Source organism: Helicoverpa armigera, chromosome 28 (assembly GCF_030705265.1).
Source record: "Helicoverpa armigera isolate CAAS_96S chromosome 28, ASM3070526v1, whole genome shotgun sequence".
Lineage (NCBI taxonomy): Eukaryota > Metazoa > Arthropoda > Insecta > Lepidoptera > Noctuidae > Helicoverpa > Helicoverpa armigera.
In genome coordinates, this window is record NC_087147.1 from 4,580,390 (window position 1) to 4,598,768 (window position 18,379).

General features: G+C 35.4%; 1 protein-coding gene across 1 annotated transcript in view; it reads left to right on the top strand.

Annotated features, from left to right (window-relative positions):
- Positions 1-153: 153 nt before the first annotated feature.
- Positions 154-18,379, top strand: part of LOC110371493 (sex peptide receptor) — a 285,637-nt gene continuing 267,411 nt past the window's right edge. The window contains exon 1 of the mRNA XM_064042429.1: positions 154-473. The gene's annotated coding sequence lies outside the window, so the exon portion shown is untranslated. The remainder of the gene's footprint in view (positions 474-18,379) is intronic.

The following is an 18,379-nucleotide window of genomic DNA, read 5'->3' on the forward strand; positions in this document are numbered from 1 at the left end:
TAAAAATGAAGAAAACCTGCAAGGCCGCGAGAGGCATCAATTTTATCCTGGTGTGCAATGAAATTTTTCCGACAAGACGTCAGAGGGGTACGCAAGAGGCGCGGGGGGAGGAATCAACAGTTTCAGCAGGGTACAGCCGTTATAAGCCAGTCGCTCCTAGTCGCTCGTCGCGGCCGCTCGTGTGTGAAACTCGCGTGCACGCATGTTACGACTCCTGAAAATTATGTAAAAAATGTGCGACCTGCAAATTCGTGTGTTATCATAATATTTCAGTGCGTGTTATATTTTTTTGAGCTCCGTGATTTTTTTTACTGTCAAAGGTTTATTAGATTTGTTTTTTTTTGGAATGACTGGTTTTATCGTGTGTGGTGACATTTAAATATTGTTTAAGTATTTGACATTTTGTTGTTGTTTTTTTTGTTGACTGTGCTATATCGTTGTGAAGGTGTTAATTTGGATTCTGAAAAACAGAGGTGAGCTATTTACAAAAATGTGATTTTGTAATAAAATTTAGATACCAATATCTTTATTGCTTTTAAATTCAGAAATACTGAAATAATAAAAAAAATACTTAAGTGCAGGGTACTTCTATGTTTAGAAAATACCAAAGCATGAATAGCCTTTTAAAAAGCATATCAATCATTCATCGATCACTTCACACGTATGGAAAACGTACATCAATTTATTTCATAAAAAGCACTGAAAGGTCCCTGAAGGGTAGCCACCAATTTGTCACATATGCCTACATGTGACTATGTGGTACCATGAAGGTTATAATTGCGTACAATAGCACCTACTGGCTGTCAGCCCATCCCTTTTGAAATTAGCTTCGTTGTGACGAGAAAAGAAAAAAATTTTTTTTGAAAAAGAGAACCGTTTCCATTGGTATTTTTTTTTTATTCGGATCAAGTGTTAATGCGATTAATTTGAAAAGAAAAGGTGAGTGAGCTTTTTTTTTTAATTGAGGTTCAAATAAAAAGATCTTAATGTCAATGGGCTTCTTTATACGAAATTAGATTATTTTTTTATAAGACTGACCACAAAAAGGAGGATTATGTTTATAGATATGAACAAATGCATTTAAAAAAATAAAAGAGGTTCATTATGATAGTACACACTTTATTTTATAACTTAATAATATATTAAAATATTAAAAGACACACACACACAAATTCCTGAACTTCACAAAAGATTGATAGAATTCCACGAATAAAAAATGTTTTCCACATTTTTATGCGAAAAGGGAACGTAATAAAAATGGAAAGCGATCCTGTTATTCGTATAAAAGATCGAATGCCAAGTCGGTGAAATCCTGGGCGCGTTTGTTGACAAACAGCGACTTGACAAAATTGGGTCGACCAGTATAAAAGTATAAATCCCCCGAGAATTATACGAAAAATGTAATGTTAGGAAAAAAAATGTATAAATTTTTTGCGACCAAGAATTATTTTTATAATTGGTTTTTGGTTGGTACTTTGATGTGTAACTAAGTGCTATACACATTTCATATTTAAACTTACATTTGTTAAAGATGATATTTTTTGTTGCAATTTTTATATAAAGCGAAATCACTTACGTGTTTTCTACTCTTTGGAAGAGCCTTTCAAAACTTTCAATTTCAATACTTATTTTTGAGTTGTTAACAATAATTATATGCTTGTTAATAAATATCGCAACCAAACATACACATTCCGAATACAATTTGTGTTCACATCGGACACGGCAGCACTCTATCCTCTGCTTTCCTTTCAGTAGATTTCAATAACTAACTAGTAGATTAGAGATTGTGACAGAATTTAAATAGCTCTATTATATTATGTCAAAGTATGTCAAAATTTTAATCGCAAACCAACGCTATTTTTTGAAAAAAATAAAAAATAAAGCAAGCTTAATAGAATAAAAATACGAAAAAGAATACATAGGTATTTTTTCAACTCGGGCCCAAAATCCGGGACTCCCCGTTATTTTAACAACCATTCTATCCTCACACGAGTAGATAATCCTATAAGCCGTTTTTAACGACTTCGCAAACAAAACTTTTCTCATAATATTAGTTAGAAAAGTGCGATGAATCAATACAGGGCGTTCATCAATTAATTAAAATTATTTTATATGAAAGTATGAAAGGTGAAAGTTAGACATTGTTTAGATGGTTAGGTGAAATGACATTCTTTTGTCAATGGTATGCTATGGAACCACGGAGGAAGGAATGTATGAGACCGACTTCTATAAGTAACATTGTAAAGAGGTAAAATGTTTGTAAGTTGGTGTTATTTTAGGGAATTATTTCTGGATCTACTGAACCGATGTTGAAAATAACTTTAGCAGTAGAAACCCACGTAGTTTTTGTTTTGATATATCCGGCAAAAAATATCTCGGGAAGTAGGAAATCGCTTAAAACAGCTTGTATGTAGATGAACATATCCTAAGCTTGGAAATTGAGTAACGTAATGATGTTTTTCTGGAGTGTATATGTAGATGTGATATTTGAATTCCTGAAGAAATTTCCTTACATCTTTGTATAAGACGTCCATTCTCATGCGAAAATTTATCTAAATCGTTTCAGACATATTATTATGGGTGCTTAAATACAGTTAAGTTCATTTAATATTCCCCTTTTACATGTAAGTACCCTTTATAGGGCATTAAGACTGTAAATAGGCCGATTATTACGATTAAGGGCCTCATACACACCGCTCCTAAATTATTCGGCCCGATGGTTGTACAACAATTTATTTTAAAAGAAATCGTCAATCCAGCCAAACTCTCTAGGCCCAGGTGCATGGACATCATAGACGTTTGACGTTAGTTTTCTTAAAATAAAACTGTTTAATATGTATTTTCACATAGGTACAACTTTCAAAGTACATATACAGTTGTTTTGAGAAAAATGTGGTTTGATACCAGTCGTATACCTAATCATTATAATGAGCGCACTACCATTCATCTCCATACTGATGTATAAGCCCGATCAAACTATCTGCCGACTAAAAAGTTTGCAACTGTAAAGCTTTGTCTTAAGCCCTTAGAAGAAGCTTATTACTTAAGTTGACCAATCTCACTGGAAACATACTTTATATCAATATTACTGTAGACTTTATAGTTTCTAAGTTACTGAAGTGGCTATTTATCATTCTATGAAGTTGCTATCTATGTCTATCTATGCTTCTTAATAGAGCTTTAAGAAATTGATTAATTACATGTTGGGATTGAAAAATATTCATTGAATACGATCGACGTATCTTTGGCAGTCCTTACGGGTATTCAGAAGCCAGTAAGTCTGACAATCAGTCTTATAAAGCGATATAAGGTTGCTCGGGTAACTGGGTTGAGGAGGCCAGATAGGCAGTCGCACCTTGTAAAACGTAGCTGAATCTGGTCAGACTGGACGCCGACCCTGATATAGTTGGGAAAAGGCTATGTAGATGATGTTTTTGGATTGAAAAAATAATCTTTACTAATATTTATTATAAATGTGGAAGTAACTCTGTCTGCCTGTTACATTTCCACGCGAAAATTACAAAACCGATTTAAACGGAATTTCTTAGATATTCCAGAGTCTGAGACAGGACATAACCACACTTTTGGTCCTGGTGCAGGATATAGATTCCTCGGGAAGCGGGTGGAACAGCGTTGAACCGCTAGTATAAGTATATAAAGGAAAGTTTGGGTGGATCTTAACTAGAAGTTTGACTTTCAGGGGTCTAGGTCAAGTAGGATCAAAGTACTTGTGTTAAGCCATTATTGGAAATAACTTTTAGAATTGGGAAATAAGTCTGTAGTTCAGAAATCAATCTACTAGCTAAAGATGATGTTCCTTATGGAAATAGCCTGATTTACTATAAGGATAATGTACCTTTTTATAGCAAAATTACAACGAAAATCCATATGTATCCAGAATCAATGCAAAAAAGTCGCGAGCGTAAGCTATTATCAAAATATATGGCGTAACATAAAAATAAAAAACAATTTATTTCACCTTTTGCTTTGTAATTTAATTGTTAGGTAATGTAGTTTCAGGGTTTTATACGTCTTTGCAAGGTTTTAGATATTTAATTATATATATATATATATATACAACATGATCTTATTATAGGGAAATATTAAAACTAAGTATCAAAATATTGCAAGTGTACTTTCTCATACTTATCGGCGAAAATTGGATGAAAATCCTTTCAGTAGTTTGTGAGTTTATCGCTATAAGACAGACAGATGTTGCTTTATACATGTATGATTTCATTTAGTTAATACTGCAGAAGTAATTTGGGATACGTACCCACATTAAAAGTTATGCCGTAGTAATTATAAACTTAACACGTTTGACGACAGAATCTAAGTTAATTAGTAGACATGTGTTTTGGTACTTAAAACTAAGTTACCGCGGCCCTAGTACATAAACGGCTTAAGAAGGAACATGATGGGTTTTAGTCAGTAAGAGTCTGACACGCTGCACCCACAGCGGGAGGGGTCATTTGATGATTTCCCATAAAAAATGACTGGACAGTTCTTTCGGGATGCGAGTGAAACCGCGGGCAAAAGCTAGCTTTTTATAATTATCACACTTTGTGTTGAACAGGACTTCCTACTTTATTTTGTAAACTTTTAAATAAAGGTAGGACCTCATTAGTGAAGTTTTCTTTAATAAAGTTACCCATGAAACGGGGTGAAATATGAATTTTAATTACTAGGGGTGTCAATGATCGTTATTAATATCGAGTTCCGTACTTTATAGGTAGACGAATTATTTTAAAGTAGGAACGGAAATATGATTTCTTCATTTGTGGTTTCAGCCAGTAAAATATAAGGTTATTCCCGTAGTTTCTCGTATTATGAGAGAACTACTTACCGTGCTCGGAAAAAATAACCTAATAATTAACTAAATAGCTCGCTAGCTTTAGATGTAGCAGATTTCAATTGATTTTCCGACTTATTCCTTCTATGTATGAGGAGGCCTGTGCCCAGCACTGCGATGGTTAAAAGTGTTACTGGTGTAGGACCGGGAGACTACTCACTTGCTCAAATACGAGTACGAGTATCTAAGTACTACATCTCTACACTGGCTAGGGGCTGATGATGATGGTTTCCCTACGGTGCAAAGGAGGAAGCGCCGCCATCGAACAAATGAGAATCGCTGTGGTACGGCTCCTGTCGAACCCAACACGAGAATTCGTGCCGCTAAGCCGAAAACCCCGAAGCCGAAGCTACTAACAAACCCCCTTTCTTATAAAATCTCTAATCACCTTCTAAGCAACATTTTAACTAATCACTACTTAAAGTCTTAAGTAGTGATTAAATGTTAGTAAGGACATGCTTAAGCAACGTTTATAAGTTTTCTTAAACAGCTCTTAAGTGTTACTTATATTTAATTCACGTTTATAACTAAGGCTGTTAACTTAACTTTTATTTACCAACAACTATTGTATATATAATGTACGTATGCTAGTTTTTAAGGTTGCCACTGTTGCCTGACTGTAAAAGTTTAAACAAAATAAAATAAATAAAAAGGCTGATAATGATGATGATTTAACATACGTTTTCTTACATGTAACAAACAGCGAGCGTTGTACAAATGTCAATGGATACACAAAAGCTACGTTTCACTTCGCTCAGAATTCGGTTGTTCATTGCACAAAGTTATATTTCCTTTGAGACTGCAAACTTGAGTGTTCTGAAGAATATTAAATTTAATTTTAAATAACAGTTTGTATGGTATATTGGTTATTTTGTAAGAGGTCATTGAACTTTTGGGTAAAGTCGTTGACGTAAATAGGGTTATGTAAAATTGAATATTTTTGGAATTCGGTGTTATGGAATTTTTATACCATTAATTAAAAGAAGCTCTAACGTTTAGCTACATAAAACCCTTAAGTACTAAGAATATTAAGACATAGCTATTTTGGTTTCTTGATTCTACTTAATTGATCCACTATTGCTAATATATATTATGTTCCAAAAAAAAATAATATTCAAATATTTAAAACGGTACACACCTGCATTATTTTCAAACGATTTTCATGTAAGCCCATTTACACGCCCCATTGAATAATAAATACATTTTGAATACAATATCCCACTCATATATTGCAATTCCAATAATTTTACACTAGAGGTCAATAAATTCGGGACGCCATATAAAGCTCTGCGAATCTTGAGCACGTTTCATTTTACGCAGCATAATAATTTCGTCTCTTCGCGCGTTTATGAAACTACCGGCCGTTATGTTATCTCTGATAACTTGTCACTGTCAATTTGACAGGTTGAAAATAACTTTGACATATGAGATTACATTTAAAAAGAGTTTTATGTTTGCACTTTTACGTGGGATGAAAAATGAGGTTGTGATAAATGCTGATTACAGTCATTAATGCGCTTTAAAGTAAGAAAACTGAGTCGTGTTTAATGGTGTCAGTAAAATTCTATAATTTTCAGTTATGAAGTAGCTGTAAACATGCGTGGCACATAAAATATAGGTAATTTCTAGAAACCCGAAAAATTGGATTGATGAACGCGCTTATTCAAGGAACAAACGGACAGACGTATAATATGTTCTTTATGTAATAGGTAGGTATTTATCCAGGAAGGCTATATATATTATGTTACTTTACATCTAAGTAGATCCACAAAGAAATAGTATTGCAATTGCCTTTTAAGTTCCACTCATATCTTCTGCAGTCTGCATATTCGACTTCAAATATTCACATTCATGAAATTTTCACTCGTTCCATGAAATACGAGAATTTTCGCAAAGAAATCGTCAGTGTGAGCAATCCTTTATAAGGGCTACGATTATAAAAGGGTAGCAAACTAGCACTGGTTTAATCTTAGAAGATAGATTTACTTCGCTCCACGCTGATAATAAAAAAGATAGATTCTTTTCAGAAACGCTTATAAAAGATTTTCTTACTATACCCATCTAAAATGACAATGGGGGCCTATTAGATTTTTTTTGCAGTTCTTTTGTAACTTTTTTAAACTAAATACTATTAGTTAGACTTTTTTGGTACAATCAAGCGTTGCTTTGTTCTGATTTTAGTGTAATTGCTAGAAAAATTAGAGGCATTTAAGACTTTCATTTGTTTTAACATTGTCTGGGATTTATTAGTCATTGTCTGCCTTACGTTAATTTGAATAAACTTGGTTGATTCTTTCAACCTCTGGTGACAATAAAAGGTACTTGTAAGTAGTGCCTACCGTTCACAACTTTTCAAAAAGTCTAGATATGTAAAGGTACATTTTGGAAGCGAGCTGCCGACTGCAAATATTTTTGGAACTAAGCACCAGCCGTGGTGACTGCAACCGATTTTTTGCAGTCGCTGTATGTGCGCTCCGCAGCTTGCTTCCAAAAAGTAACTTTACAGTATTGTAACTCTTTTCTCCTCCCTTCTCCGTATGTACAATTGTACAATGTAGCTAAAATGTAATATATCACAGTTTGCCAGCGAAGCCTGATTAAATTTCTCCGCATTCCTTAACTTTTAATACATTCGTAGCTACATTGTATTCTCAAACTGGATTGAGGTGGCCAAGTCTGCGAAACTCCATAAAAACGACCGTTAAAAACAGGCTGACTCGAATATTTTGGGCAACGTCTCAAAAACCATAAGGACCATGGAGAACAAAATGACTAGCGGAGGTGCCATAACGGAAATTCTCTTAAAAAAGTAGCGCGTCAAAATGCGGGTGTGTGGGGAACAAGGTATGTTACTGTCTTCGCCCTTTTTTGGACCCCATATTTTTGTATAATACCAAAAATCGTTGACAGATGTCTCAAAGAACCCGAACACCACGTTAGTTCACTCATAACTGATCGTTTTAGTCATGCCACCATACGTATTTGACCTAATAGAAGGCGCCTGACCTACCTGCATTATGACATCTCTCATCTTTCCTTACTCCATGGCAAGGACCAAATTGTTTGTATCGAAGGACGAAAGCCAAGATTTCATTTTATGTGCTTGAATATCCAAATTTTGGCAACCCCTCTAATGTCTTGAAGGAACCACTTCATGGGTTACAACGCCCATCTTTCCCGCCTTTTGCCGACCGTGTCCCAATTTGCATGTCGTTCCTAACTACGCTCGGCTAACATTTGATCCCAAATTTACATTAATGTCTAACTTTGAGTGCAAAGTTCTGATTTAATTATCACATAGCCAAGTATATGATGTATAGAACGCGATGTTATAAGACATGGGGCTATGGGTACTGGTAAGAAACTTACGTTAAGATATCTGAGTGAATTAAATTATATAAGCTTTTTGAGTATAAACGTTATTGAAAATGACTAAAGGTTCTTTTATCCGGGTGTTAGAAAAATATATCATAATAACCTTGGTAAGAAAATTGAACTATCTTAGCCGCAAGTAACTTATTTACTCATTAAAAAAACAGCGTTCTAAGTTTTCACCTTAACTAAGTTACAAAAAACTTCATCGTTGAATTTCATAATTTTCTTTAAAAATATTTTTCCTTCAACCTAGCCGGTTGGATTACAATCTTGGATCGTTAACTTCGAAACTTAACTTTAGCAATCTACAGTTTTCAAAAACAATAAATATCAGCCATTTTTAGGGTTCCGTACCCAAAGGGTAAAACGGGACCCTATTGTTTTCGCTCCTCTGTCCGTCCGTTGGTCACCAGGCTGTATCTCATGAACCGTGATAGTTAGAGAGCTGAAATTTTCACAGATGATGTATTTCTGTTGCCGCTATAACAAAAAAGGAAAACTAGAATTGGCCGGTTTTTTACTAATTGATTAATTTTTAACTAAGTCCGACACAACAATAAAAAGAGAACCGAAAGAAAGAGTTCTTACTTAATCTTTTTTTTCTTAACTTCGGTTTCAATTTGAGTATCTGATTAAACATTTAGAAAAGAAAAAAGATAATTGCTACATTGGTGCCGCTGAAGGCTCAAAGAGCAAAAAGATGTTTTTAAAACAATCCAATTAATTATTCTCTATTCGCTGTCTCAAAGGGCTCAGAAATTTCTTTGTCGATGTTTTGTTTTCGCGTTTTTGGGTGTTTTGAAACAAATGTCTATGAATTGTCTTTATTTATTACTGTTTTTCACTTGTTAATACCGAAGAAACTTACGAAAAACCGCACAATATAACATTTATATTTTCCCGCGCCGTGCAACTGTGACAGTTGTGACGTGCAACTGTCAATGTCAATTAAACGTCAAATGTTGCTAATTAAAAAAAAAAGTGAAGTTTTTATTCGAACCATAGATAATACCAATAATACTAGTTATCTTTTCTAGTTTCTAAAGAAAAATAAATGTTGAGTAGTTGAGGTCATATAACTCAAGTAAGTTAAGGGCAGAGTTACATTGACTCGAGACCGTTGTCGTAAATCGTGACAACCGTTTGAAAGAGACACTAATTGAATGTTTAGAATTTAAGGGCTTAGGCAGACTTGACAACAAAATATTTCAAAGTGTGTTTCTGTATTTTCAAGACAACAAGATAAGTGTTTCTTTTGGAGGTAGAATTTGTTACATAAGTTTAAGAGTGAACTTTTAATGGAATATCCTACCTACCTAGTTTTTACACAAGTTGAAAAAAGTATTTTCTAATTATCAACATAGGTACATAAGTAGTATCTATTCTTGACAAAATCGAAATCATCATCCTTCTAGAATTAACCTTAATCCTTCGACAACACAACAGAAACGCCATCAAAACTAATTCCATTACCAAACACAAGAAAACCACCTCAAACTTAAACCCGTAACGAACTTCGTAAACGCACATACAAACACACTTCGTAGCCACACCCATAAACGCGTCAATCGGACCAAACCCTGACATGACGTCACTTACGGAGTAAGGAAAGATGAGCGGAGATGCCATAATACAGGTAGGTCAGGCGCCTTCTTGTAGGTCAAATACGTAGGGTGGGCATGACCAAAACGATCAGTCAGAAGTGAACTAAAGAGGCGTTCGGGTTCTTTGAGACATCTGAATGACAACGATTTTTGGTATTACAACAAATGATCGGGTCCAAAGAAGTCTTTTATGGGTGAAGACAGTCCTGCTGGGCCAAACAGGGCCAAGTCCCGTCGGGGCAGCGGGGTTATTCGAAAGAGTTACCGCGGCCCTGGTACATAAAAGGCCTACAAAGGAAAACGATAGACTTTAGTCGGTAAAAGTCATTTGATAATTTTCGCCATCGATAAAAAAAGGGCGAAGACTAACGTTACGACTAACACCCGCATTTTGGCGCGCTACTTTCTTAGGAGATTTTCCGTTATGGCACCTCCGCTAGTCATTTCATCCTCCATGACGTCACCCAACGCATGTTACATATTGCATGCACTTTATGGTCACTTTTATGGGTAAGACGGCAACTCGAAGGCTCTTGACGGCGACTCATGTCAATTAAGCTTGATAAATATATAGGTTTATGGGTCATCTCGATTGGTTATAAATGGAAGTTGTAAATTAAGTAATAACTGGTCAGTCGTGGATATTGTGTCTTGTATTGAGGAGATAAAGTGTGATTATGGTAGTTTATGTTATTGCTTTGTGGATAAGTCTAGGAATTGTGATATTAGGCTAGTAGTGTTGACATATAAGGAGGGTTTTGCAAGGCCTGATTAGTACGGTAGCGTCGTGCCATTTTCTGTACCGATGTTCGAGCAAACCATTGGGTTAAAAAAACCTTTTATTACTATTGAGTACTTTCTAAAGAGGTGACAGTGTAAAATTTACAAATACGTAACTCTTGCCGGATTTTCTTTACATAATAAAATTGGAGAAGTTATAATCACTATGCGAAAAACTTCATAATATCTGACCCTCCATTTTTTTTTCTGGACTGTGTGAACAAAAACATTAACAATTATTTTACGTCATCATCCTCCGAGCCTTTTTCCCAAACTATGTTGGGGTCGGCTTTCAGTCTAACCGGATTCAGCTGAGTACCAGTGCTTTACAAGAAGCGACTGCCTATCTGACCTCCTCAACCCAGTTACCCGGGCAACCCGATACCCCTTGGTTAGACTGGTGTCAGACTTACTGGCTTCTGACTACCCGTAACGACTGCCAAGGATGTTCAATGATAGCCGGGACCTACAGTTTAACGTGCCATCCGAAACATAGTCATTTGGTGTCTAAGATATACTTAGAAAGTACATACAAACTTAGAAAAGTTGCATTGGTACTGCATGTAAAAACTATCGACGTGGGCAGATATGTTATACATTATTCTACATATTAGACACATAATTACCCCGGTTTTTATATATATTTATTCCTAATGAGCTATTGAAGATGATGGATGGCTTTCGTAAATTTCTTCATGTCAGAAGGAAATCTGTGGTGATTTATCATCTATTTTGATGTAATGAGTGATTCAGCTTTTATATAAAGTAGCACTTGTTGAATGTTATGTCAACATGGACATTATAGTTAGTGGAAAAATGCTGTTAAATATTTTATGAGTCACTTAGAAGGTGAAAAGTATTGATGCTTTTTAAAGGTTTGGATGTTACTATTAGTATTTTGGAAAGTTCGTCATTACATTACATTAGTGAAGGCACAATTTGATAACAATATTGAAAATTATTAATATAATAATCAGTAATGTGTTTTTGTAGCTGAAAAAAGTGAGCTCATTCATGATCTAAAATTAAAATAACATTTAAATAGGAATGTAAATATAATTGTAAAATATTTTTTTTTTACCTTTAATAAAACCCGCTAATAAAAAAATATATATATGAAAATAAAATGCATCTTTTCCAGCACTGTTGATTTCAAAAGTACCAGGACCACAGTAAGACAAAGAGATTCTCATTAAGAATACTCACCAGAACTATCGTTCATATCTTTCACGTCCACCAGCTTAGCACCCGGGCCAGTTGGAAACGTAATCAATCAATGTGCCAAACGAACCCGCGGCACTGTGTGTACAAAACGAACACCGTGTCAGAATTTGGGTCACATTTTCATATCTTTTCAAACAATGGATCGGAAGGTGTGGATATGTGTGTTTGATTGAAGTTTGGCTTTCGTACAAAACTAGTGGCCCGCGGTACGTGAATTCCATGATTTTGTAAAAAAATGTGATAAATGAAGATTTACTCGACCGATTTTGTACAAACTTCACATAAATCATCTACTAAATACTCCGAACAAAGCCTTAACATTTGGTTTGGATAGGTGAGACCATTCTTGAGTTATAAAATTATAACGAAGTGGCATTAATTTTTATATACCTACAGGTATAGATTAATTTTGTCACTATCACTTAATATTATGAAACAAAAGTCCCCAATCGCAAATATATGTCTGTCTGTTGTTGCGGTAAACTGAAAATCTAATCACGGATTTTCATGCGGTTAAGGTGAAGCAACGCTTGACGCGGCCGACGGTCCATGGATGGTATGATATAATCTTATCTTGATGAGTTCCCCCGTGGCGACTGATTTTTTACCGCTCGGAATTCGTCGCTCGGAAAAAAACCGAGCGGAAAATCCGCTATTGTGAAATTGCTAAAATACGGTTTTTGTCTGATGTGAAATCATACACAACACATTTTCATGACTATGAATACCTAAGTAAGTTATCTACTACAAAAAACGTTTTAACAAAGTCTTTTTGTGTATATAAAACCGCAGTCTAGCTCATAAATAAATAGCTTTTCCAAGCAAGAAATTAACCAGACTATAAATAACAATATCAAAACTAACGACGAACTACTAGGGGAGCATAACTGTCTAACAATTGACTTTTCAACTTCGTACACACGCCAATTAGATCTTTGTAATGTAACGAAAATGTAACTATGTAGTTTCGAGCTAATTTTGTGGCATCCTTTGTGTAAATCGTTCTATATAAGCTCGTAGTTAGTATGAATTATTAACTGCAAACTGAATAGTCGGCCGACTGTTGACCCGGTCATCATCGTCATCTGCCGAGCCTTTCCCCAACTATGATGGGGTCGGCTTCCAGTAGAAACGAGTGCAACTGTGTACCAGTGTTTTACTAAAGCAACCGAATACTCCTTGGTAGACTGGTTGCCAGATTTACTGGCTTCTGACTAAACGTAATGACTGCCAAGACGTTGACCCGATGGATGGCAACATTTGTTTTTTTCAACAAAATTGTGATTCAAATAACAGTTTTCAGTCAGTCTGATTCCGGCTAAATACCTGATCTTTGTAATGTGCGTACTACTATTCATCTTCATTCTGATTTATGAGCCCAAAAACTATCGGCCGACTAAAAGTTTGCAGTGTGGGTACTCAAAAGATGACATTTCGCATAAGGGTTTACAAAGGCTCTTTATAAAATGACGTTGTTAATTTGGACCCTAATTGTTGGTTAGACCTCAAAGGTACGTCTAACCATATTTTGACAGCTATAATTATTATAGACATTATAGTGCCATTTAATAGGGACCAAAGAGGACAAACGAAATGATGGATGGATTGTGTGCAAGTCGATGTGTCTAGAAAGAATGTTACTTGTGAGATGACGGCAGATAGAAGGACGGAAGAAGAAAACATGCTGCGCCGACCCCAAGTAAAATTAGGATAAGGGCAAGAGGATGATAATGATGATTTAGTAGGGGCTAGGTTTATTAATTTTAGTATATACCTGTTAGACTTATGAAAGAGAAAAATGCCCAATAGTCGAGCTTTTTAAGTCTAAAGAAAATAAATAAAAATACCTTTCATCACAATAGCCTTCAAGAAAACTGCTCAAAAATCTACAAACTATTTTTGAACATTCGATAAAGCAACGGAAACACTTTGTGAAATACTTAAAATACTTCTAAAATGATCTATTCAAGGAACAACAAAGGAGAAAACAATAAAAGACCGCCATTTCAGTCCATTTCAGGCTTTTGAAGTAATTTTTATAGCAAACTAAAATAGAAATGACTATTTTCGGATTTAAACTGAAATCTTAGCTAATTCTATAAATAAAATCTGTGTTCTCTTATTTCTTTACAACCGTTAAGTTTTCAAAGTAAACTCGAATAAGCACCTTCCATATAATTTAGTTATACAATCAAACATCTTTGATAGTATCTTTACTGAACACTATGCATAGTGATCATAAGTGCTCTGAAATATCACCATCATTGATATGATGATTATTAACTAAAGATAAAAAGGCAAAAAGCACAAAAAATCTTGTTCCATCGGGACCCGGAAAAACACAGAGGAACTCGTTATGACATATCTATATGGTCACCCATCTACCGACCAACCGCGTTGACATAAGATCGATCGACACGTGCGGCTGTCATTTCGGATTGCTTTATGAAGGCTCAAATAGAAGGGAGTGACAAAGTTAATGTTCATGTCATGGGAGAGTGCACCTCCAGGAGTGGACTGGATGATACCAATTGATTTTATTAGAATTGTCCCTGTGTGGGGGTGGATTGCCATATAGTTATAAAACAGTCAAGAATCGTGCGTGGTTAGCATTTCAAAGGATTTAATGTAGTTATGATCCTCCTGTCTCAACTTTTATGTTGTTGTGCTGATATTTTTCCGAAGGTGATGTAAAACAAATCAGTACATGTTTCGGCGAAAAACAGTTGTTAATTTTAGCGGTTTCGTATCAGATGATAAGGATGTACATAATGTGGGATGGATGACACCGAGTACTAATGAGTACATAACGCTTAGTACCTATGTTTTGTTCTTTCTTGTCAGTATAAGACCCAAAATAGGGATTTACTGATGTGGGTCATTTTGAACCACAGAGAAAGTCGATAAATGAGGTGTTTCAAAAATACACTAGGCTCTGCCAGCGGTTTCACCCACATTCTAATGAGATACGATTCCCAAACGTGGTTTCAACATAGCCCAAAATCTATACAGAAGTTTTTGCTTAGGTAAATGAGTAACAAGTTTACTAAACGTTAGATATTAATTTATAATATTAGTAGGATTAAGCACATCAGCACAAACAAGCCAACTTTTTATAAAACAATTTCGACTACAATATTAAAAGGCTTAGATAAAATTAATATCCTCTGTCCGCAGCTACAAAAACACAAATAAACCACAGATAGCAAACAACTGGAACTCTCAACGCTTTCACAGTTTTTTCCCCTTTGTTTGAGTGTAATCTGTAACAAAAAGACTGGTGTTCGCGAGCGTACCTACTGATAAAACGTGGCTTATCTAGATTACATATTGAAGTGGACGTTTAGTTTATAACGTAACCAGCGTTTTATGTTGGAGCCTGTTACTGTCAATTTGCTTTTTGGTCGGGGTAAACACTTATGGTGTTATGACGAAAAAGTTAAACGGACATTTAAAACGTGTTCAATTTTCTATTTGATTTTTTAAAACATGTCTGATGTATGTTATGTTTTTAGTCATAACACTATTAATTTTCTTTTGTTACTGTATTTTATTATTAATTTACCCTTAAATATTATACCTACCTATTGTAAGCATTTTTCTGTCACGATATAAGTTTGGCGAGATTTTTATAGGACCAGCACAGCAAATTTTTCAGTATATTAATTAGTATATTAGTCTATCTATAATAGTATACTTACAAAAAAAAAATATGGCAGCACAATTGATTATACGATTTTATATTTATTTACTAATACAAATTAAGCCATATATTGTGTTCTCAGTAAATAAAATACCTATTCAACAGCTCACGAGTAAGTAACGTACGACCGAAAATACCTCAAGAGGTTTCGCAAAGACTTGGGCGCTATCTAAGTAGCATCTCGCCCTTGAATAACTGCGCAAAGTTGTACCTAAGAGTATTTATCAGGCAACGCAAACATGTATTTTCACTTATGTTTTTTTGACAAAAAATATTATGTGGCGTGACAGTTAGAAATATTAGTATCTTACACATTCTAACAGAACATGTATCATCCATAATGAATATACTTGCAGCAAAATTAACAACTGTTTAAGGGCAGTGCGTTAAAAGCTATTCTAGTTTTCCCGTTGAAAAACAAACAGCTAGCTAAGTATGTGACTGACGCCTGTAACTGTAAATGAATATCTTTAAGTTTCTCTCGTTATAATCTAGTAGAGTTAATAAAGTCCAAGTTAAGAAAATAAAAAAACTGCCACTACAGTGGCTACAGTTAACGACACACTATTTATTTTTTGAATTACAAATGTTTTGCCTCTCGCGAAATAAAACATCTGATAAGAAATAGGAGCAAACACCCTTATCTAAGTATTAGGCATTCCGATTAATACCCAAAAAAAAAACGAAACACTTTCACACAATTACAGCACATCACCCATTCTCCCAAGCGCTCTATATCTACATCCATACGTACACTCACTACCTGTAACGTGATCCACTAAGTGGTTCAATTGAGTTACTTGCCCGAGCGATGGCATGAAAAAGTGCCTTAATTAAGAACCTTTCAAGGTAGAATCAACAATCGCTAGTTGCTTCATTAGTAGCTCAACTACCTGATACAAGGGTAGGTAGGCATGGAGAACAAAATGACTAGCGGAGGTGCCATAGCGGAAAATCTCCTAAGAAAGTAGCGCGCCAAAATGCGGGTGTGTGGGGGATGAGGAACGTTACTGGCTTCTGTCTTATACGCCTTCTTTGGACCCGGCCATGCTTTGTAATACTAAACATCTTTTACAGATGTCCCAAAAACCAGAACGCCTCGTTAGTTCAATTGTAACTGATCGTTTTGGTCATGCTGTTACTGTTACTGTTACAGCCTTTTTATCGTCCCACTGCTGGGCCTCCTCTCACATGGAGAAGGATTGAGCATTAATCACCACGCTTGCTCAATGCGGGTTGGTGATGTCGGACTGTATAGTCCAGGTTTCCTCAAGATGTTTTCCTTCACCTTTTTATCAGACATTGGTGTCCAAGTAATACTTAGAAAGTACATACAAACTTAGAAAAGTTGCATTGGTACTTGCCTGACCGGGAATCGAACCCACGCCCTCATACTCGAGAGGTTGGTTCTTTACCCACTAGGCCACCACGACTATCTTGGTCATGCCCACCTTATGAATTAGACCTAGAAGAAGACGTCTGACCTACCTGCATTATGGCATCTCCGTTCATCTTTTCTTACTCCGTGGAAGTAGTACAGTCTGCCAGTCTAGTTTTTGTTGGTAGGAAAGTTTCTTGATTAAGGTAACCACGAGGCGCTACATTTTAGTAGTTAGAATAAGATATCAAACGAGGGATTGGGAAATTAAGTTCATTTTCTTTGTTTTAGAGAAACTTCTATCCTATCACTGAATATTATGAATGCGAAATTATCTCTGTTAGTTTGTTTGTCACGTTTTAAGGACAAAAGTACCACCTACTGAGCGATTAAAATGAAACTAAGTGACATATCATATAATATATAGCCTGAGGACATAACCTTCTTTTTGATTCCGGAGCAAGAAGTAGGTAGTTACTTCTGAAGACGAGAGAAACTATGGAAGATTAGCCTCAGTCAACAGTTTAACAGTTATTATACAGTCAACATGATTTTTATATAAAGACCCGTTCAGCTTTTGGAGGATTTTATTTTATTAGCTTTTGGAGGCTTATTAAAGGCTGAAGGGCTATTTAAGGAATATTCCACTGTAAGTTTATTATCTGAGCTTAGTAGTAAAAATATTTATCTTAAAATACAATAACCTCTTCATTAGCACAGTAACTTCATCAAAACCAATTAGTTATAACATCACAATTTTAATTACATCAACAAATATTTGAACAAACAAATTCTGAGAATAGACTAACAACGAAAATACATAGACACTGTTCAATTATAGGACAGACTTACAAACAAACAAGCAAGCTTATTTATACAGGCTGTAGACATAGCTTTTGATTCTCGCCTTGTTACTTACACAATAAATGTTAAATGTTAATATAGCTAATAGATCTCTGTAGTTACAAAGTCTGGATTTGTTAATGACGTCAGACATTTTCAGGCTGGTCTCAGACCACGGAGAACTGCGGGATTGTCGAAAGAGTTACCGCGGCCCTGGCCCTACATAAAAGGCCTACGACGGAACACGACGGTTTTTAGTCAGTAAGTCTGACACTTCCTCACCGCTGCTAACCCACGGCGGGATAGGTCATTTGATGATTTTTGGCGACGTTAAAAAAAAGACCACGGGGAACAAGCTGTATATAGGTCATACGTATGCGACAATTGAAGTAAGAAAGGCAAAGAAACTGATGGTCTAGGTTCAATTTTAGGGGTTTAAATGAAAATTTAAAGTTGTATTGAGAAGGTAAAATAGATGAGTGTCGCCCAGATATTAGCAAAGATCAGTCAACTACCAGAACCATTGATGATATTTTTTTCGCTCGGAATGTGTCGCAAGCAGAAAAACCGAGCGTGAAAGCGTGGCAAACAGCGCACTGTTTTCACACAAGCGGATTTAC